Below are 23,953 nucleotides of genomic sequence, written 5' to 3'. Positions count from 1 at the left end.
TATGGATAAACGGTTTTTTTTGCACACCCCTACTTATCCATCATTGGAGACCCCCTTTTATAGAGTTTTGTACGAGATTTCTTCAATGTTATCCATCATGAGCTGGCCAAGTTTTGTCGAATCATTCCGTTAGCAAAAAGAATCCTCTCCAGATTTGGTGGTCCTAGAAATTGATGTGGTCCCAGAAATTGATGTGGTCCCAATTGTTTTTTTTGTCTGTAGTGAGTGAGATCTTTCCTTTTGAGATTACATGGTGCTTGTAAGAATTTCTCTGATAATTCTTCATTGTTGCAAAATGCAATGCGGTAACAATTTACTTTAGCTTTTACTGTGGTAATCGTTCTGTTTTTACTGGTGTATGATTTTAACGTGACTTTTTTGTGACAGTTTTTTTTACTGGTGCAGTTGTAGTTTTGGGTTCTACTGAGCTTTGAAGGGTTGTTGACGCTACAAAGTCAAGGTACACTTTGTCTCGTTGGTTCACAGGGTAGCTGGCTCGAGTGCAAGAAAGAAGTCATAGCCAAAGGTCTAAGTATCATTTACTCACTTCCTTCTAGCTGTTAATTCCATAAGACATTAAATTACTGTTGATGTCATTATCACATATGTCTTGATGTTTTCATCCTTTAGAACACGACTCTTGCACCAGAGGTCTTGAAGCTTCCTCTGCTATTGATCTAAAAGGAGGTGGAACATTACTTGATGTGGCTTCTCTGTCTCAGTCTTCAACCTATCATTTTCAACTGGCTGCTGTCCGGCTTAAAGGAAGAGGTTAAGCTTTTGAATTCCAATTCTATTAATTCCCTTTGAGAGCATTTTGTGTTATCATTCATTTTTGAGGCAAAGAAACTCCAAATGTAGTGCGTTGTTATTGTTGTTATTTCTGGCCTTTTTATGGTGAATGATGTTCTGTTGGTTTCCTTGCTTCATGTTTTGGCAGGTACGAAACATTGGCCCATTAGCTTTCATGCTTTGGAGTCTTCTTGGCCATTCTGCAGAGGTTATGGTAACAAGGTTAACTCATGTGTACTACTATATCAACTTGTGTGCCTGACTTGATTCTGCAGCAGCAAAAGAGCAAAAGATCGGATTTCACTCAATGCTTTCTGTGTAGCTGCAAGCCTTATGTGACTAATTCATAGCAGGTATCTAACCATATTCATCATACGCTTGGCATGTTCATGTTTTAGATGCATTTCTGGACTGTGCTGCACCATAACCTTATGATTCCAATGTATTATTTATGGCCTTGTAGCTAGGATCTTATCTTCATGTATCACGACATAGTCGTTCCAAATTTTCTTCTACTTTGCTCATGGTTTGCCTTTCCTGTAGGTTTTGTTCATGCATTGTGATGTTGTAGTGATGCATTGTAAGGTATAAGTTGTACGACAAAGGACAAGTGGTGACCTCTTCTCTGCAGAAGACTTGCAGACTCACAACTGCTTAGACAGGGTGCAGTGTAGTACCCTCTGAAATACGGTGGTCAAACGTTGTGGTTCACGACTTTGAAGCATGATTCCCTTGTTTGTAGAGACTTTATTTGAAATACCATGATATTGTAATGAGTATGCACATGTTTCAAGTTCGTTTCAACTATTGGTTCAGTTTTTTTGTACACGCTTTAGTCATGTTGGTTTACTATTTGTCTTCTTATTGCTTGGTTTATATTTCAAATGAATACTGGTTAGAGTTTGTACTACCGAATTCATAATGTAAATCAAGCTTGTGTTGTGCCCATAGGTTTCATGACTTGATCAACTTTGTTGTCTTGCTGAAAATGTTTTAATTGTTGGTTTACGTTCCATGGAATGGCAGTGCGATGGACATTGTTTTATTAGTATGTACTCGATTCGTTTGCAGCTTACGGTCCAAGTTCACTACGCTCTCCCTTGTTGAGTAACTTAAAATTACTTTGCCCACTCTATGGTTGTGATTTTGATTTGTAAGTTGCAATTGGTGTAGGCATTTGTGATACTGATATTGCACACAACATCATGTATGAATTCTCTAATCATACATATTTCTATATGCTTGAATCGGCTTGAAATGTATGGGAAAAAAACATGAACGTGTTCATTGTGCATAAGTACGCATGGGCTGATTTTGTAGGTATAGCATGAACAAGTAATACTTGTTTTTCCTTGAAGAAATCAGGGTGAAAGAAAGTAGACATGGAACAAGATGGATTAAATTAAGTCTTATGTTGACCAATGTAGGTTCGTTGAGTCGGGTCAATGAGTTGACCAGAAGTCAACTGTTTGTAGGACTAGTCAAACTTGTAGTTCTTTGTATATGCGAACCTTGAATAATTAATGTTTAAATGAAGTATGACTCTTGAGGATCGTTTGTGAATGAATGATGTCGTATGGGACTGTTTTGATTAAACTTTTGAAATGCGATATATTGCAAATGGACATGTGAACATGACTACAACCTAAACCAAGGATCCATGAATAAATAATGAAAGAACCATGACCAAACCATTGACCATGTGTGGATAATACAAAACTTAAATGAAACCTTGTGTCTTATCAAGAATCAATTAGAAATGAGCCAGCATAAATTAACGGACACAAGATGAACAAAACAAGAATAAACCACGTGCTTGAAGTAATTAGATGAAATGTGCATAGATGAAGGAAAGCGGGCGAAATTATATGGGACCAAGAGCTTATACTAGAATCAATGGCCATGGACAAGGGAAGACTCAATCACCCTGTGCAACTGAAAACAAACTATGAAGGATGAAGAATTTTAAGGTTTGAGAAGCCACCCAAAGGAAGCTTGACATGATTATGGTTGATGAAGTTTTGATCAAGTAAAGACCTCTAAGTTTTGAGTCTATGCATCGTGGTCTTTGGTTATAGATGTTTAACGAAAGTTTTTTAAACTACTCGGGTAAAATTAGGGTATGACATTGTAGCGGGGTTTTCGTTACCTTTAGGTTTATTGACTAAACCAAAAGTAAACATACAATTCGAGTCGGCACCGCACTTGTATTTATCCAAAAGAAAGGCTAAAAAGCGAACAAAAGCCAAGTAAGAGTTTTTTCAAATCAAAAACTAATAAAAATGTCAGAGATCTAGGTAAGGGGGTTGGTTATGAAATGGGAAGGTTTTACGCACCCAAAACATCCTTAGTACTCTAAGGGAACCCTTTTTGCAAATATGTGTTGTAGGTTGGTATTTGTGAAAAGATGTGGGCAAAAAGATTGGAGGGATGAGAAAAGAATAGATTATATTTACAAATTCTGTTGTTTGAATGGATGAACCCATTGTCTACGTACCATCACAAAGGAGGATCAAAACCTCATAGTTCGGGGTAAAAATCTCAAAGATGGGTGAATTGATTTTAATCAAAAGCCTTAAGGTCTTTTGCTATCAAAGGGAGAAAACTCAACCTAAACCAACAATCCACCATGTGAGGAAGGCTTTAACATGCTAGTGAGGGGTTAACCCTATAATAAGCATGGAAGACTTATAATCCAATCACTAAGGATGAGGTGAGATTTACATCAACCACTATGATAACTCAAACCTATGACTAATGTTTTAAAAAGGTTTTGACAAAGTGGACATTGGAGCCACAAAACAACTTGAAATGGGTTGTATTTACAAGTTAAAGTTATTTACAAAATGAGGTCAAAGTTAGATTAATGTTTATTCACAACGAGTATTTATAAAAATGATTTGGAAAAAGTCAAAGGCTTAAGGCCTAGGTTTCTAATTTGAAACAAAGTCAAAGTTTTGAAAATGGTTTTTGGCTTGGTTAGAGTGGGGAGAAGAAGAGAAGGGCTAGTCCTAAAACATACAAAGATAAGAGGGAAAAGATAAACCCTTGGAGTTCCTTTTCTTGAAGTCATAGAGATGACTCAAGATGCTCCTTTCCTTTGGACTTAGTACACAAACAAGCAACCAGACAAATTAAATTCAAGCTCCCAGGATCTCCAACTGGCTTGGCTCTTAACTTGGCTACTCATGACAATGGTCCTCTTTTCACAATCTTAAGATGAGATCCCTATCACACAAAAGCAAACATCAAAAAGTTCACAACACAATAAGGGGAATGGACAAATAATAAGTTTGGAGGAGAAGTCCTTTGAGATCAACTTTGAATTTTAGCATTCTAAAGGCATGAGGCCTAGTTGCTCTTCAATAAATTTTGCATTCTAAAGGCATGAGGCCTAGTTGCTCTTGAACTCCTTTTAAGCATAGGTAAGTCCTAATTCTAAGTCCTTTCTCCTTTTGCATCCGGTTCACACAAAACAAACACAAAGCAACACAAAATAGCAATATATATTTACACAATAATGGGCTCAAATGAGCAAAAGAAAAATGACATAAACATAAAATATGTGCTCAAGTGAGCAAAATGAAAAGCAATATGAATAATGAGCAAGAAATAAATGGCACTAAAAGTAAATGGCAAGAAATTAAAAGCTCAAATTAAAGTTAGTACTTAGTAAGGTTATGTTAGCTTGTCATAATACAATGTATCGGTATGTTAAGCAATCGTAAGTGGACTAATGTAGTAGTCACACCTATCTGAGGCCGGTCAATAAAAATATAGGCAAAGAACACAAGTTAGAGATCATGACTAGTAAGCCAGGCTCCATAAACTTGCCATGCCAAACAAAAAAGGGGGAAGGGCCTTGTATGGACTTTTAGTTATTCGCTTGACCAAGAAGCAACCTATCTTGGACACAAAACAACTCACTTGATCATGAATCAAGTTGAGTTTTGTTTGGATCAAAGAAGGTTAAACTCCTGATTTGTCAAGACAAACTTCAAGACTTTAACTCATTGGCCAATGATGGAAAGAAAGGGATGAAGATGAAAGGGAGGGAAAAATAGGACAACAGCCAAATCCAATTGATCAAATGTGAATCAAATCAACATCAATCAACACCAAACAAAATAGAAATGAAGATAACAAGTCAAGAAGTCAACAATATTTTTTTGGTATTTTTTGAATTAAAATAAAATGCAAATAAAAAATAAACAAATAAGGTCAAACCTCAAATTCAATTCAAAACAACTTCAATGAGTCCAATTAAATTCTCATAGGTTCAACATAGTCAAACAAGTTTTGACTAATTTTTTCACCAATTTTTGAAACCAGAAAGTATTTAAAATCAATTAAAATAATTAAAAATAACATAATATGAATTAAAATCTCAAATAATCTCAAATCAAATAAGAAGTTGATGAGACTATTTTTCATTTACTTATCATGATCCATAAATGCTATGAAAATATTTTTGGATTTTTTAAAAGTCAGAAAGTATTTTAAAATGAATTAAAACTATTAAAAAACAAGTAATTCATAAAAAATATCAAATGAAGTCACAAAAATAATTAAAAATCATAATATGAAACTAGATTTTTCAAGAATTTTTTTGGAATTGGTCTCATATTTTTCTGACTTCGAATGAATTTTTAATGAATTTTTGAAAATCAAATGAATTAACTGAAAATAAAAAGAAAATGGAATAAATGGAAAAAAGCTCAGCCACATGATGCATTCATTAATTGACGTGGCACTCATGGATGGTCCAGATCACAGGGAACACGGTGTGCTTGAGTCAATCGCGCAACAACATGCATTAAATGAAGTAATTACAATGGATGATCAAGATTAGAACGTGGAAACCAAATCAAAGGGCCAGGAGGATGCACACGTGGTGGTGGTGGTGGTGGAAACCACCATCTTCTCCGGCCAGACAACAAATTCTGGCCACCGGTTGCAGGAAATAAAATCTCAATGAAAACTAAAAACAAGGCCATGGAAATGAAGCTCGTGTGATGGAGATCATCATTGTACCAATGGATCTCCTTCACTCTTCATATATTGAGAGAAATGTGAAGGAGAAAAGCATGGTGTTCAAACTAAACGTTCATAAAATGGAAAATTGAAAACATCACAAGCTTGCCTCAAGTGTGAGGACTTCAGAAAACCACAGAAACACAAGGATACTACATTGAATTAAGAGTTCTAGATCCAAAAAGTTTGAGAAATAACCTTTGAATTGAAGCACTTCTAGCCACGAGTCCTCCAAGTTCCTTGCTCCTCTTTGATCTATGGATGTAGTGGAAGTGAAAGGATAAGGAATTAGGCTTTAAAATTCAGCTAATGATACTGAATTTCAAGCTCGAAAGTGTGAATTTTTTTGAGTAAATTCCTTTGGTATGGCTATGGTTTCACTTCTGCAGCAATTTGGATCTCCAAAAGGTTCATGAATAAAGCTCGTGGCTCCTCTATTTATAACTGAATGTGGCTGAATCCCACGCTTCTTTCATGTGCATGGCATTTTGAATTTGGATGCATGGGCCTGTGCAAGCGTGCGGAAGGCCCAATGATGAATGCAAAAGCTTGCTGAGATCAAGTGAAGGGCAAATGGTCGTGTGCATTGGACTGAACAAGCATGCATATTCAAGTTTCATCATAAAATACTAAAATGCACATAAATGGAAATGAATTCGAAACTCATAAATGATGAATCCAAAAGAGTAATGTGAGTAATGGTTGGAAATCCCTTGAAATAAAGAACAAAAGTAATGTTGGGAAAAAATTCAGTTGGCATGTGCAAATTGATGAAAACTGGCTGTGAAAATTCAAGTACAAAACATATTCAAGTCATTTTGAAAAAGTTCACAAAAAACAAGCTTAATCAAACCCCTTTGTCCTCATTATACAAGATTCAAATTGAAAAACCTCCAACATAAAAGTTGTATATCCTTTCAAGATAGTCAATCTAGACTCAAAGTTTGCATCATTTGGAGTTTCTATGACAGAGTTAAGGGCATTTGAAGTTGGGTACTTTTTTAAATTCAATGAACTAGGTCCAAGATGACCTATAATGTTTTGTATTATCACATGTATTTATTTTAGGATTATGAAATTTTGTCGAACATAACATTTGAATTAGACATCTGAATAATTCCAATTCATTTTGTCTAACCTCAAAATCATAAAAATTAAGGAAGTTATACCCTTGGTAAGTTGACCCAAAATTAGGGTTTCAGTCAAAATGACCTATAATGTTTTGAAATGAATGATGACTTTCCAAGTCTCAAATGGATTTTTCATGAACATGAAAGTTGTTCATATGGTTCTTAGGAACATATTTTCACTTGGGACCATCTTCATTTGACAAATACATCAAACGTTATATCTCATTGGTTCTTAGCTTAGTCAGATGACTTGACTGGTCAACTTTTTCAAGGCCAAACTTCCAATCTTTATGAATAAATGATTGAGGGGCCTCAAGTAGGATCACATATGCATCAAATGATGAATGAAAAGAACTTCCCTTGATTAAATTTGATCACAGGTTGAGATTGCTTCATGGGCAAGGCACATTCAAAGCACAGTGAAATTAGGGTTTCCTCGGGAGACAATCTTCAAGCCCTTTGGTTTATCTTGATCAAATTGGAAAATTGAGATACTTGGGAGACATATATGACGATTAGGAGCTTTGTGGACCATTGTCATGCTTTTTCTCATCTTCATCTAGCCATTTGATTGGGCTTAGGAGCCTCATAGGAGCATTGTGGAGCACATGATCACTTGAGCTTCAAAACAAAAAGAGTTAGTGACATATTTTTATGCTTTTGGTTAGTAATCAAATAAGAAAAGCAATAATATACAATACAAGCAGGCTTGGTGATCTCAAAACACTCAAACAAGTCCCAACCCTAGGGTTAAGAAGCCAACCATGCTATGGTCCTTGAGGCAATGCACTTGTGCAATAACATGATGCCATGAGGGATCTTAGGGTCAAAATTAGGATCTTACAGACATATCTCAAGATTCATTTCACACATGACTACCACGTGTGCGCCTATATTCAAGCTTCTTTGGAAAGATCAGTCTTATGATTGGACCGAAGATTTCCAGAAAGCTTTTGACAGTATCAAAAAAATATCTGCTGGAGCCTCTGATTCTGTCTCCACCTGTTGAAGGAAGACTGTTGATCATGTATCTGATTGTGCTTGATGAAAGTATGGGTTGTGTTCTTGGTCAGCAAGACGAAACTGGAAATAAAGAATATGCTATTTGTAAGACCCCAATTTTGACCCTAAGATCCCTCATGCTATCTCATCATATGCATTGGCATTGGGATCACACCTTGGCATCCTCTTTCCCCCCCTCATCCATTGGGTTTGTATTGGGAGAGATCACCAAGCACCATGTGATTGTATCATACTCTTTATTTTATCATTTCCTAACGAAACTACCAAAAATATGTCTTTGCATTTGCCTAACTCTTTTGTAGGTAGGGCACTTGATCACCTTTGATCTATCAAGTTCACATCTAGGGTTTAAGACCCTCATTACTAAGAGCTCAACCAATAATGATCCACAATGGCTCTAAGCATCATATATGAGTCCCCATTATTTCTACATGTTATTTTGATCAAAAATTCTTCAAGAGTTTGGAATTGGTTTGCCTTGGAAACCCTAGTTCATATGGGTATCTTATGTAACTTCTTCATCAAGCTTCTTCACCAATTGATCAAATATTTCAAGGGACACTTCAAATTTAGTCATCTTATTCAGATATGATCTCCCATGAGTCCAAAAAGTCAATAGGATTGCAAGTTAGCAAGGTGGTTGCTGGAGGTTGACCAGAGGAATTCATCTGATCAAAATTGGGGTCACCTAGACCATATCTACTACAATTTTTATCATATGAAAATGTTTCCAAGATAAAAGTTACTCTAAATGACATTCCAAACAACTTTCATGTAGAGGTCTAGAGCTATTTTTTCTTGGAAAGTCATTTCTTATGTTGAAAGATTATATGTCATTTTGTCTAAACCCTAATTTGGAGTCCAACTTCCCAAGGCCATAACTTGCTCAATTTTTATGATATGAATTATTTCCAAGTTTCACAATCAAATTAAAGGTGTCTACTTCAACTTTTAGGTTTGGAGGAAGAGCTAATTCAACTTTTATGAGCATGTGCTATGAGGATACATTATAGGTCATTTTGGACCAATACCATTGAACAAGTGATTTTCCTCAACTTCAAAAATGCATAACTCATTCATCCCAAATCCAAATGAGGTCAAATTTGTGACCATTTTGAAGGTTTTTTTAAAGAGCTACAACTTTGATGAAGACACTTTTCTCATTTAAAGCTCACATAAAAAGTTAGCCAAGATGGAATAATTGAACATATGGCTTGACACTTAGAATTTTTTTTGAGGACCGTGTGCCAATTATGAAAGCTAACCCATTGCCTACTCATGGTAATCCCTCTGTTAATATGGTAGATGGTTATCCAAGAAGTTTCTGAGTGTTTGATGTGCAACGTATTCGTCGATCTTTGGTAGAAATGCGCAAGACCCTGTGTACGATTAGTGATTGTGAACACGACCACAATAGTTGTACTATCTGCAGTGTGAACCCCCGTGGGTGTTCGGTTGTCAAGAGAGATGTCCAGAAGTTGATGGATGATAATGTAATCCAGATTCAACAATCTAGGGATATAGATGATGTCAACGTGATAATGCCAGTCTTGAAGACCCCTGAGCGGATGGTCATTCAGTTTGATAGCAGTAGCAGTAACATCATCAACAGATCGGTATCGCTGTTAGTGATACGGTTAGCGGGCTCCATCCCATATGCATCCGACACAGCTGTTCCATACTAGTATAATACAACAATGATGGAGAATGGTCAAGAGATCATGTTGCCTACGACTAATTCTGTTATGAATATTGTCGACATAGAAAAGGTGATTCGTAACGGTCGTGTGTTTGGTCCTGTTTTCTCGAAGGATGTAGAGGATGTTGGTAATAAGGTTGAGGTACCTGTAGCAATTCCGGTTAGTGCTCCAAAGTGTCAGTCTGGTGAATCCAGTAATATGAAGCCTAATGATAATGATGAGGTGCTTCGTTTGATTAAGAAGAGTGAATTCAATATGGTGGAGCAGTTGCTCCAAACTCCTTACAAGATTTCAATGCTGTCTCTGCTTATGAATTCTGAAGCACACGGAGAAGCATTGCAAAAAGTATTGGAGCAAGCCTATGTGGAACATGATGTGACAGTGGATCAATTTGACCACATTGTGGCTAACATTACTTCCTGCAATAATCTGAGTTTCTATGATGAAGAACTCCCCGAGGAGGGTAGGAATCACAATATGCCACTACACATATCAATGAATTGTAAGGAGGATGCACTGTCCAATGTATTGGTTGATACCGATTCTTCTTTGAATGTATTCCCCAAGTCAACTCTGTCAAGATTATCCTACCAAGGAGCTCCGATGAGATACAATGGCGTGATCGTCAAAGCTTTTGATGGTTCTCGCAAGGCTGTTATTGGTGAAGTGGACCTTCAAGTGAAGATAGGTCCGTGTGATTTCCAAAGTACTTTTCAGGTAATGGATATCCACCCGGCCTATAGCTGCTTGTTATGAAGGCCATGGATACATGAGGTAGGAGCTGTGACATCCACTCTGCATAAAAAATTTAAAATATGTGAAGAATGGTAAGCTCGTCATTGTGGGTGGGGAAAAAGCGATGTTAGTGAGTCATCTGTCGTATTTCTCATATGTGGAAGCTGAGGATGAGATTGGAACTCCGTTCCAAGCTCTATCTATTGCTGAAGAAAAGAGAGTTGAGGCACCTATTACCTCTTTTAAAGATGCTCAGAAGGTTGTTGAAAATGGTAGTTCTGATCAGTGGGGCCGGATGGTAGAGGTCGCCGAGAACAAGAATCGTGCTGGTTTGGGATTTCAGCAAGGGTCGTCTATGATCAAAGTTGAAGGTGTGCAACCTAGTTTCCGTAGCTGAGGGTTCAGCCATGGTAATGAACAACACTCAACTGCAGTGATTGAGGATGATGAAGATGAAGACTGCACCAATTTTGTGACGCATGGAAAAGCTTGCAACAATTGGATCGCTGTCGATGTTCCTGTTATTGTTCATCGTTATAAGTAATTGTTTTATTATTTTTGAAAATCCTTCTCCTATGCCTAAGGGAGAAGTGAACATTGTCAGGCATCTTTCAATTTGATCATTAATAAAATGCAATTCTATTAATCCACATCTAGGATGTTTTATTTTACTTTTTACTTTTCTAAAAATGGTAATCACAAAAAACATAAATAAATAAATAATAATTATCCATATGCATAATAATTGGTCACAATTCACTTCTCTAAAATCAAAATATCAAATCATCATGCATGTTGGTTTATAAACCCATTGAATACAATGATCCAACTCCTTCTCCAAACTTTGAATTCCCTATGTTTGAGGCTGAGGAAGAAAGTGATGAAGAAATGTCTGATGAATTGTCTCGTCTACTTGAGCACGAGGAAAAAGCCATTCAGCCATTCGAAGAACAGATTGAGTTAGTCAACTTGGGTTTCGAGGATGATGTGAAGGAATTCAAGATTGGGTCATAACTGTGTGCAGAAGCTAAGAAAAGGTTAATTGATCTTCTTTGACAATATTCAGATGTGTTTGCTTGGTCCTATCAAGACATGCCTGGTTTGGATTCTGAGATTGTGGAGCATAGATTGCCGTTGAATCCAGAATGCCCGCCAGTCAAGCAGAGATTGAGGAGAACTCATCTTGATATGGCAGTGAAGATCAAAGAAGAAGTGCAGAAGAAAATTGATGTTGGTTTCCTTGTTACCACTGAATATCCGCAATGGGTGACCAATATTATGCATGTTCCGAAGAAGGATGGAAAAGTCCACATGTGTGTCGATTATAGAGATTTGAACAAAGCTAGTCCAAAGATGATTTTCCTCTGCCACACATTGATATGTAAGTAGACAATACAGCTAAATTCAAAGTCTTTTAGTTTATGGACGGATTTTCCGGTTATAACTAGATTAAAATGGCACCCGAAGATATGGAGAAGACCACATTCATTACACCCTGGGGAACATTCTGTTATAGAGTGATGCCTTTCGGTCTAAAGAATACTGGTGCAACATACCAGAGAGCTATGACCACTCTTTTTCATGATATGATGCATAAAGAGATCTAAGTCTATGTTGATGACATGATTGCCAAATCTAGTGATGAAGAAGAACATGTTGAGCATTTGTTGAAGTTATTCCAACGTTTGAGGAAGTACAAACTCCGCTTGAATCCCAATAAGTGTACTTTTGGTGTTTGTTCTGGTAAGTTATTGGGCTTTATTGTCAGCTAAAAGGGTATTGAAGTTGATCCTACCACGGTCAAAGCAATACAAGAGATGCTTGCGCCCAAAACTGAGAAGCAAGTTAGAGGTTTTCTTGGCCGCTTGAATTATATCTTGTCGTATCTCGAAAAATACGATTCCTCGCGATGGTCGCGGAAAAAATTGTTCGAACAGAGTCGCCACCAAACTTTATTTATCCCAATGAAGGAATAGGAAAATATCGATAAAACCTTTAAAAAATAGAATAATGGTCGTCGCAACCATATTCAGGTTCAGGAGTCAATTTGTCGCATCGCGCGAAAAACCGGCGGGAAAACAAGAACAACAGAGCCGCCACCGTGCGTTATTTATCCCAAAAGAGGGAAAGGAAACGCTCAGAGTAAACCTGGGAAAGAACATGGTCTCGCGACCAAAGAGAATGGGTTCGGGAGTCGGTTATGCGAAGGGAAGGTATTAGCACCCCTACGCATCCGTAGTACTCTACGGGATCCACGCACAAAAGGAAGGAATATTGGTTGCTAAACACTGCTCAAACTCACACACACTGGCTGAAGGAGACACAAGAAAACAAAACTGAAACTGACTCGGCGGGATATCGCATCCTGGGCCTACTTAGTTTATTAGGCATAGACATCAGAGTCGAAGTAGTTCGGACTGGGGAGACAACACATGCTTGCTAGGATATCGCATCCTATGCATACGTATCTTCTCGGACGAGAGAAGAATCAGAGCATTCGTAGCTCGGCTGACACGCACACAACTAAACGCTGGCAAAGGCAAACGTGGAGCCTGAATGCCAATCACTGGACTTATATCAGCATCCGAACCAAAACACACACAAAGAGGCAAACGTGGAGCCTGAATGCCAATTGCTGGACTTACATCAGCATCCGAACCTAAACACACGCACACTGAAACCCAAATGCCACTCGATGGACTTACATCGGCTTCCAAGCACACAACAACACAACAAGTTGATAGGGAGTCGGGGACTCGAGCCTATAACTGTCAAGCACACACTCAAAAAAGAAAAAGGGCGCCCGGAGAGATCAGCTCAATCTCCTGCCTACATACTTCATCTGGTGTGAAGATCAGGGCGATGTAGTTCCCCTACGCAGGGAAAAGGACTAGCCTAACCAGATAACAGAGGGAGACACAACTCTAGGGAGACTACGACTCGAGCCTAGATGTTGTCATGCAAAATCAACCCTAAGTTATGGTTTCTAGCTAAATGGCACAAGGGCCAACCTATCCTAAGCATGGCTCACACAGGAAGCAAGCCACACATACTTAACTTGCACAGGAAGCAAGCCAAGCAAAACCTAACTTGCACAGGAAGCAAGTCTAAACTAATCCTACCTTGCACAGGAAGCAAGTCAAACAATCCTACAAGCACAGATAGCACACGCTATACACAAACAAGTGGCTCAAACAAGGGTTAGGTTTTAGTCAAGGGGTCATATCAACCTCAACAAACAAACCTCTGGAATGGGGTGAATGTGCTCTTAACCTTGCCATTGAGAGACTAAGGTGAAGCAGATGAAAGGATGAAGTGAGGATGAGACCTCACAGCTCTTATCCCTGGCCTGGGAGAGCTCAAGACAAGAATGTGTGGGTTCAGAAAGTGGGAACCCTTCTACACATTAAAACTGACTCAACTGTACAGTTGTACAAGATCTTGGGTTTGTATCTGCAATGCATCAACACAGTGGTGTGAGCAAGGCAGATGACACACTGAATAGTGGGGGATAGATTGCATATCCCTACCTTCCACCAATTGCCTCTTCACTTAGGAGGACTTTGACTCTATGCAAGGACAAAGTTAAACATCCACAAACATTGCCTCTTAAGGAGGGCTTCAGACAGTTGCCTGGCCAAGTAACAGGCCAGGTCTTCCAGACTACATGAAGTAAAAGAGACATACCTCAATGCAAATTGCTTATACAAGCAAAGCAAAGCAAAAAGTTCACAAGGAACTAAGCAACTAAAGCACCTGAAACAGTCAAGCAGATGTTAGTATACAACTTTAAACAAAACAAACAGAAGCAGACAACAATAGTTCATTAGGGGCACATGGATGTGCAAGGCATGAGGCTTATGGCATGTGAGCCAGGCCACCTACAAAACAAATAGGTTAGACAATAATACTTGAGTAAGCTCAATCAAAAGAATTGGTCTTAATGGCCATTTGATGGTCAACCTGAAATCACAAACTCAAAGGTGAGTAACAGGACCACTAGGGCAAGCCTAGGGTCAAAAGTGAATGAGAAAGTCAAGACAGCAAGGGTCAAGTATCCAAAATCATGTTCAAACAATTAGGAAACACAACCAATTGGATTCACACTCATAACAATCATCATCATCATTTCATGAACCATTTAGGTCAAAACATGGCAAACAGAAGCTCATAGAAGTCAACAGCAAGACTTATCTCAAAAGCAATCTAAACATTTTCCAAAAATCACCAAATAAATTATGATCAAACATAACACATAGCATGGTAAGCATGTCAAATTTCATCCCATTTGGACAAGTGGAAGGCAGTCAATAAAAATCAGAAAGTCAAAGCACATTTGAACATGCACAAAGAAAGTCAACAAGCATGGGTCAACTTCAAAAAATCATATCAAATTGAAAACAGATGAGAAATGAATGAGATTAACACCAATGCCAAGCTTGAGATGTCTAGTTATCACATATCAAATTTCATGTCCACCTAATAAAGTATGAGAATTTCACAAATGAAATGGGAACATGTGTCACACAAAGTCAACTATTGACTAGGCAGGGGAGAAAATCTCAAACAATTAGGAAAATAGCTCAAATAAATCCAAGAAAATTCACATGTGAACTAGACATACAAGAGTAGGTTCATGCAAAATTTGGGGTCATTTGGATGTAAGGAAGCATGGTAATGAAAATCATGAAGTTGGACATCAATGGTGTGACACAAGTTGTCACATCCTAATTCAAAAAATCATATCTCACAAACCACAAATGATAAATCCACAAACTTTATACCAAAATCACCATGAATGTGTCTAGTTTAAGCACAAAAAATTTGGGAGCCATTGGATACATTCTCATCATTTCACAATTGATTTGGCAAAGGGTACAATATTTGGTCACATGTCACAAACCCTAAGGCCATTTAAAAACCACTCATCTAAAAAATCTGGAAAAATAATGATAAAAAAGTAGAGATCATGATGAACACAACACAAAAAATCCCATTGAATTTGGATCAAAAATGAGCAAGTTATGATTTTTGGAAGATTGGCTATAAAATGTGAAATAAAAATGAAATGAATGGAGCAAGAATGGCAAAGTTGTAATATCATGATTCACTTAACCAAACACAGTCGTTTTGGGCACCAAATGAAATGTTTTGATTGGCTGGAGGGAAAGAAGCCATGCACGTGAAAGGGGGCAGAAAATCTGGGAAAATACAAATTGGGAAAACTAGGGTTTATGTCATGAACATCCCAAATTCGAATTTCTCAATTTCTCCCAAAAATGCCAATTGAGCATACCCTTGTAATCATCAATCAACATACAACAACAATCCAAACCCTATTTTCAATAATTCGAGCTAGGCAAAGAGCAATGAGTGAGACAAGTTTGGATCATCAATGTTCATTTCAAGACATCTTCATAATAACTCAACCATTTCCAAAACTAAGGCCATCATTAAACTCAGCAATGAAAGACCTTTTCAAAACATGTGTCAATTTAAAAAAGGGTGGAAGTTGAAAAACTCACCAATTTGGAAAAGCAGTTATGTTGCTGATGCTTTTTGATGGAATTGAAGTGAAATAATTGAAGTTCCAACTATGCCTTGATGAGGGAGGGAGATGCTTTGGCTTGTGTAGGTTGAAATGAACTCACACTTGGATGTTATGAACCAATCTGCTCCTTCCCATTGCTTATGCAAGGCAGGGTTTTTGGTGCTCTCTTGTTTTGAACAGAAGAAGATAAGATGCAAAGTGGCAGGTTTTTGAAGATGCAATGCAGTTGGTTGGACTGTTGGAGATCAAAGATGAAATACCAAGCAAGGGTGTTTTGGAATGAGTGAATCAATGCAATGTTGGCTTGATGATGTTAGTGTATTTTTATATTGGTTTGTGTTGCAAGGCAAAGTTTGACAATGTTTGCAAATGAAGGTTGCTGCAAGGTTTCAAAAGGGTGAAATGGATTGTGAAGGTGAGGCAAGTTAAGTGTTTTTGTTTTGGACAGAAGAAAATGGAATGCAAAATGGTAGGGTTGGACTTTTGAGTGAGTGTGAATCGATGAAGTGCTTGTTGTGTTGGTTTGTGGCTACCATTGCATTTCCAAAATGACAGCAGGTGAGGTTTTGGGTTGTATCCAAGTCAAGCCATGCTGTTGGATACTGCTCTATGGTATGGCAGGTTTGGTTGCTTTGCCTTGGGACAGGAGAAATGAGATGCAAGATAAGGGTGAGTGCAGTTGGGATGACTTAGGCCTCTTGGTTGGTCTGTTGGTTCTTTGATGCTTTTTGACAGCAGAAGAAATGCAAAGCAGGGGTTTTGGTTGGAAAATGAATGAATGTTCTTTGTGGTATACTGCTGTTACTAGTTTTGATGACAGAAAAAAAATGCAAAAAATGGCCAAGTGATGTAGTTTTGTGGCTTGTGGTATCTTTTTTGACAGAGAATGCAAGGCAAGGTTTGGAGTTGGACAGGTTCTTTTGAGTTTGGCCAAGTGAAGTTCAACTGCAAGTAGCCAAAGGTGATTTGGGAGGGTGTGACTGGTTTTTCATGGCCAGGTTAATTTGTTGTATTTGTAAGGTTTTGAAGATGCAGTGCCAAAAGCCAGGTCAAGTTTGAGAGTGTATGCTGCTAGCTGTTGGTTGATGTTGGTAAGGTTTTTTGGAAGAAAGGCCAAGCCAGTTTAGTTTGTTGGTTTTTTTGCTGCAGTTGGAGGTGGTTAGTTGTTGCTATGGGCTTTTTCATGACAGGTAATTTCCAAAGGTTCTTTGTTGTTTTGGCATGCTGCTTGTGGCAGGGTTTTATGAGAAGCAAATGCCAAAGTTTTTTTTCTTTCCTCTGCTGCAGTGTGGTGACAGACCTTGGAAGAGAAATGCCAAAGTGTTTTTGTGGTATGCTGCTACTTTCAAAATGGTGACAGGATTGGGAGGGTGCAAAGGCCAGGTTTTGAAAGTGTGGAAAATGAAGATTGCTCGGTGGTGGCTTTATGGTGTGGCATGGTTTGTGAAATGCCAAGCAAATAGCAAGGGTGAAGCTTTAGAATGCTGTATGCAGATGGATGCAAGTGGCCAGGCTTTGGTTGGAAATGCAAGTGACTCAGGTTTTTTGATTGCCAAGCAAGGTTGGATTATGCTGCTGCAGGGTTTTGAGAAGCAATTGCCAAAGCTTTCTTTTTTTCTGCTGCAGTGTTGTATGCTTGTTGGTTGCAGATGTTAGCAGGGCAAGGTAAGGTTTGAAGGAGGTTTTTGTTCTGCTGTTCTTTCTGTTGTTGGCCATTGGCAGGATTTCATTCTCTTTTTGAAGTTTTTCAGCTCTTGGTTCAAATGGCTCAAAAAATCCTTTTCCACAGCATCCCGTTTTTTTGTTATGCAGCAGTTAGTCTTCCATTTTGACAGAAAACCCTCATCCCTAAAACCTGCCATGTGATAGTGTACCAGCATGGTTCATAGAGGTATGGTCTTTTTTTGAATTGTACAGCAGGATGAGGTGTGAGAGGGTATGGACAATGGCCTTCTTGCTGTTGTGTTATGTGCAAGTAGTTTGACATGATGAAAGATGATGGTCCAGAACTGTGCAAGGCTTGGCAACCTTAGGGTTTTGGACAACAAATAGCAAGGTGAGGGCATTGTGCATCCATGATTTCCTGCTGCCATAGTACAAAGTAAAGTGTGGAGGTATGGATGAATGTGGTTGCTTTTGTCCTTTTGTCCCAATATTCAAGTGAGCAAGTATGGCTTCTTTTCTGAGATTTTAGGTTGCTAAGATGTGTTCAATTGACAGAAAAATTGCTGCATAATTGCTGTCCTTTTGAGGTACAAGGCAAGGCATGGACAAGTATGGTGCATTTGTACCTTTCTTACAATTCAAGTAACCAAGTATGATTCACATGTGCTGCATATTTTGACTTTGCAAACACCTTCTAAACGACATTTATGAGCTGTTCCAATTGGCCAAATGTTGAAAAAATGTTTGAATCAAAAAGTCAACTCTTAGTCAAACTTCCATTTAAATGAAAAAGGTCAAAATATGCTATTTTGATTGGTGAAGTTTTGGCTCATGAAACCTATATTTTTGGAAAGAGGGGATCAAATGTGACTTGTAGGAAAAAACCCCACCAAAATTGGCCAAACGGTTTGGGAGATATGGCCCTTTGAAGTTCAAGATTTTCTGAAATCGATTCGATCATAACTTGCCAACCACACATGGGAATTGAGAGTTCTAGGACTTTTTGGAAATGGGAGAACAAGATCTTCAACTTTCATGTTGGGCAAAAATTCATTTGAGGCTTGTATCAAAATGTAGGTTTGAGGATCAAGACTTTCCATTTATGGCAGGTTTCAGTTACAGGCCCAGTTTCCATTTTGGGAAATTTCTGATCTGGCTTCAAATTCTTCCATGATGGTGTTTGGCATGATATATGATGACTATTTGGATATGAATGAACTCTCACAAACCAATTCCAATCATCAAATCACTGATTAAATGGACAGTTGACCAACAGTTGACTTTTAGGGTTTCGGACTGATTGTGCATTGACTGATGACTTCCAAACCCTAATTCCTTGAGGACTTGACTTCGAATGATGTCCCAAGTTGCATGAACTCTTGATTATTGATCATGGTGCCCAAATTCCACAAGAATGACCACCATCCACTGCTTTGACTGATAGTTGACTTTTTTAGGATTTTTGACTGTCTGTGTATGAACTGATGATCTCCAAGTCTTCAACCCTTGACCAAAATACTTCAAATAGACCTCCAAGCCATGTGAACTTGTTGCACAAACCCTAGGGCCTTGGTTCAATGAGAAATTCCTTTGCCTGCTTGGTTGACTGATCAGGAGATTGGTTTGACCTAATTCCTTGACTGTCTTGCACTTGAAGCAACTGAAGCAATACAAATGTTATGCAATGGACCATGATATGTTATGACCTAATATGAAAATGTATGCATAATGATAGGTGCAAATTTGAGGTGCTACAGCTGCCCCTATTCAATCAGCTGGGAACCCGAACGGATGATAGCGACGGCTGTCAGACTTTCAGGGTAAACAGGGATTGAATACCAAAGAACCGTAGAATTTGCACAGACTGGATATGATACAAAGAAGACCACGTCATTTACCGATGACGACTGCAATTGACAGCTTCAGGAAAGCGAAACCATTTACCGATGGTTAGAGAACTAGAACTTTGATATTTACCGATATCAACTTCAGCGAGACCATTTACCGATGGTGGCTGGGGAAAATAAACTTCTGAAAAACAAAACCATTTACCGATGGTTAGAATTGGAAACTTTGATATTTACCGATATCAACTTCAGCACAACCATTTACCGATGGCTGCTGGGAAAACAGATTTGATGTTGAAAGGAAGCAAAACCATTTACCGATGGTGGCTTCAAAGAAACTTGACATTTACCGATGTCAACTTGGCAAGACCATTTACCGATGGCTGCTGCAACTGGGAATTCGATATTTACCGATATCGAAGAAAAACTGGGCCATTTACTGATGGCGTCTCCACTTGGGGAGGGACAAGATCTTCGTGGTGTAATCAGACAAGACGTTTACCGACGACTTCTGGGGATCTTGATTTCACGACCAGACATTTACCGATGACTGGGATGAGACTCGATGTTTACCGACATCGAAAGATGATGTTTACCGACATCCAAAGAAATGACCAGACATTTACCGATGACTGGGAATGAGACTCGATGTTTACCGACATCGAAAGATGATGTTTACCGACATCCAAAGAAATGACCAGACATTTACCGATGACTGGGAATGAGAATTTTATTGGGGAGATACAGATATTTGCAACTGGAAACCAGATAGGACATTTACAAATGACTCTACTGGGGATTTCTAGTTGGGGATTATCAGACATTTACCGATGACTGATGGAAAGATTCGATGTTTACCGACATCGAAAGATGATGTTTACCGACATCAACAAAATGATGACCAGACATTTACTGATGACTGGAGAAAATACTCGATGTTTACAGACACCGAAACAATGGTGTTTACCGACACCAAAAATGATGACCAGACATTTACTGATGACTGGAGGAAGACTCTATGTTTATGGACACCGAAACAATGGTGTTTACCGACACCAAAAGAAAGAAACACACGTGGGTGCTAGCATGACACTTACCGGTATCACAAGAACAACTTTTTAGATATGCCAAGGCAAGGCTGATCACTTGCTGGGGGTCTCACTGAGGAGAAATAGACTTTCTGTCACCATCGGGTGAGGAAATAAACCTCAGTCACCATCGGGTGAGGCAATAAACCTCTGTCACCATCGGGTGAGGAAATAAACCTCTGTCACCATCGGGTGAGGAAATAAACCTCTGTGGGGAATAAACAATTCTGAATGCTGTCAAGAGCAACTGTAGCGGACTTGCTGTGCTGATGTTGAATAAAATGATCCGTCTCTGCCGGGGATACGGTCTGGTGAAGTTAACACATGAATGCATATGTTTGAATTTTTCTATGGCGTAATGCTCCATATCGAATGGGAATGCTACGCAATTTGAGGATGCGATGATTACTACATGCAAAATGCAAATGATGAAAAACTCCGGCTGGGGAGCCAAAGTATCAGATACTCTGACTCTGTGGGGAGACTCCTCTTGGGGAAATATTCTGCGGGGAACTCTGCTTGAGGAATGGTAAAGCGACTTCACACTCATGTTGAAGCATAGCACTGCTGCTGGGAAAAGGTAAACTCCGCTGGGGATATCCTTCAGTCCACAGGTAGGATAAACGCTGGAGATAACTTCAATGAACCTGCCTCACTCGGGGAGGAAATTGGCAAATACCGGCCTGCTGGGGATAGGCAATCCTTAGATCTGTTGAGGAATAGAAGGCACTATCCACAGACGTCTCCGCAGGGGAACATAGCTCTGGTAGCTTCCAAACTTGCTTGGGGAAAATATCTGCTGAGGAAACGTCCTCACAGATGCCAACCTGAAAACAGCACAACAAAATGCCCCCAGGGGGTACATGGACAAGATACGCTCAAGTGTCCTCATCTTTCAAAAATGATTTTCAAATGTTTTATCATTCTGCACATTGTTGTGTAGCCTTCATGTTCTTATATATGCAATGCTTATCAAAAAATTCGGACATTTTTGCAAACAAAACAGTAAAAATAAAAACAAAGAAGCTGTTTATCTGAATAACGATTTTTATTGATTGAAAATGTGCCTGAAGAGGCAAATACATTAGGAAGCAATTCCTAGAAAGAGGTAATTGCGTACAAAAGGAAAAATCTATCCTAATGGCAATGTGAACACGGCATCCACCATTTCCCAATTCTGTTATAACTCATAGATCATCAGTTTTCCTCCCAACTCCTTGCTTTCTGAGAAGAATGACTGGACGGATCACATCTTTCGAGATGGCAGACGACAAAGCTCGATGAAGTACAGACAACTCAGACTGTAGTCTTCGCTTTAATCCCTAACTTTTGCCTGGATCGCCCTTTCGGGTTTTCAATCCACCGGGATACCCATTTTTGCCTAAGCCGCCCTTGCGGGTTTTCGACTTACCGGGTGTACAAATTTTTATTATTTTTTATCCCTAATTTTTGCCCGAACCTTTTCTTTCTGTTTTTTGGTTCGCCGGGATGCCCATTTTTGCCTGGACTCTTTTTTCTTGTCCAGCGGGTCAATTTATGCGAAGTATTTTTTGACTACATCTGAGTTAACAGGAGACGGAAAATCTTCACCATCCATAGTTGTAAGCATCAAGGCTCCACCAGAGAAGACCTTCTTCACAACATACGGACCTTCATAATTAGGAGTCCACTTGCCCCTGTTATCTGTACCGGGAGGGAGGATCCTCTTCAAAACTAGATCACCGATCTGATAGCTTCGAGGACGCACTTTCTGATCAAAGGCTCGCTTCATCCTTCGCTGATACAACTGTCCATGGCATACAGCTGCTAACCGTCTCTCCTCGATAAGGCTCAACTCGTTAAACCTTGTTCGAATCCACTCGGCTTCGTCTAGCTTGACATCCAATAAAACTCTCAGAGAAGGAATCTCTACTTCGACAGGTAGAACAGCTTCCATACCATACACAAGGGAGTAAGGGGTTGCCCCGGTCGACGTACGTACTGAGGTACGGTACCCATGCAAAGCGAAAGGCAGCATCTCATGCCAATCCTTGTACGTAACGACCATCTTCTGCACAATCTTCTTGATATTCTTGTTTGCCGCTTCCACAGCACCATTCATCTTCGGTCTGTAGGGAGAAGAATTGTGATGTTCAATCTTGAAATCTTTACAAAGCTCTTTCATCATCTTGTTGTTGAGATTCGAACCATTGTCAGTGATGATCCTCTCAGGAACTCCATAACGACAGATGATTTCTTTCTTGATGAACCGGGTAACCACTTGTTTGGTAACATTAGCGTAGGAAGCTGCTTCCACCCACTTGGTGAAATAATCAATCGCAACCAAGATGAAGCGATGTCCATTCGAAGCAGTGGGCTCAATCTTCCCAATCATATCAATGCCCCACATGGCAAACGGCCAAGGTGAATTCATGATATTCAGAGGGCTTGGTGGTACATGCACCTTATCAGCATAGATTTGACACTTATGGCACTTCCGAGCATACTTGAAACAATCGGATTCCATAGTCATCCAGTAATAACCCGCTCTCAACAATTTCTTAGCCATTGCATGTCCGCCGGCATGAGTACCGAAGGAACCTTCATGAACTTCCTGCATTAACATATCCGCCTCGGGTCTGTCCACGCATCTGAGCAAGACCATGTCAAAGTTTCTCTTGTACAACACATCATCCTGATTCAAATAAAAGCTTCCAGCTAGCCTTCTCAGGGTTTTCTTGTCATTCTTCGACGCACCTTCCGGATACTCCTGAGTCTTGAGGAAATTCTTGATGTCATAATACCACGGCTTCTCATCAATCACAACAGACTCGGCTGCAAACACATACGCAGGCCTCTCAAGTCGATTCACCGCAACATGTGGCACATGATTCCACCAATGAACTTTGATCATAGACGACAAAGTTGCCAGAGCATCAGCCATTTGATTCTCATCCCGGGGGACATGATACAACTCCACTTTCTTGAAGAACGTCAGTATTCTTCTGGTGTAATCTCTATACGGAATCAAATGCGGCTGATTTGTATTCCAATCTCCGTTGACTTGATTGACCACTAGAGCTGAATCTCCAAATATATCAAGTGTTTTGATCCTCAGATCAATGGCTTCTTCTATCCCCATGATACAAGCCTCATACTCAGCTTCGTTGTTGGTGACGTCAAACGTCAATCTGGCAGAAAAAGGTATATGAGCACCTTTAGGATTGATCAATACTGCCCCAACACCATTACCATTCATATTCACAGCCCCATCAAACATCAGTGTCCACTTGTCATCCGGGTCCGGTCCTTCTTCGACAAGAGGCTCTTCGCAGTCTTTCATCTTCAGATACATGATGTCCTCATCAGGGAATTCAAACATCATAGGCTGATAATCTTCAATCGGTTG

The 23,953-nt window shown here is 39.2% G+C and overlaps 1 long non-coding RNA gene across 3 annotated transcripts; it reads left to right on the top strand.

Moving 5' to 3' along the window:
* Positions 1–412: 412 nt before the first annotated feature.
* On the top strand, positions 413–1,761 carry LOC127107037 (uncharacterized). 3 transcript variants are annotated; one of them, XR_007795614.1, is made up of 4 exons: positions 413–526; positions 631–771; positions 941–1,145; positions 1,336–1,761. It is a non-coding gene; the product is annotated as an uncharacterized LOC127107037 (long non-coding RNA). The 3 variants fall into 3 exon arrangements; XR_007795613.1 differs by having other exon boundaries at positions 437–771; XR_007795612.1 differs by lacking the exons at positions 413–526; positions 631–771 and having other exon boundaries at positions 784–1,145.
* The last annotated feature ends 22,192 nt before the right edge of the window (positions 1,762–23,953 follow it).

The sequence above is a fragment of the Lathyrus oleraceus genome, chromosome 7 (genome assembly GCF_024323335.1).
Source record: "Lathyrus oleraceus cultivar Zhongwan6 chromosome 7, CAAS_Psat_ZW6_1.0, whole genome shotgun sequence".
Taxonomy (NCBI): Eukaryota; Viridiplantae; Streptophyta; class Magnoliopsida; order Fabales; family Fabaceae; genus Lathyrus; species Lathyrus oleraceus.
This window is presented reverse-complemented; position numbering and strand designations above follow the sequence as displayed.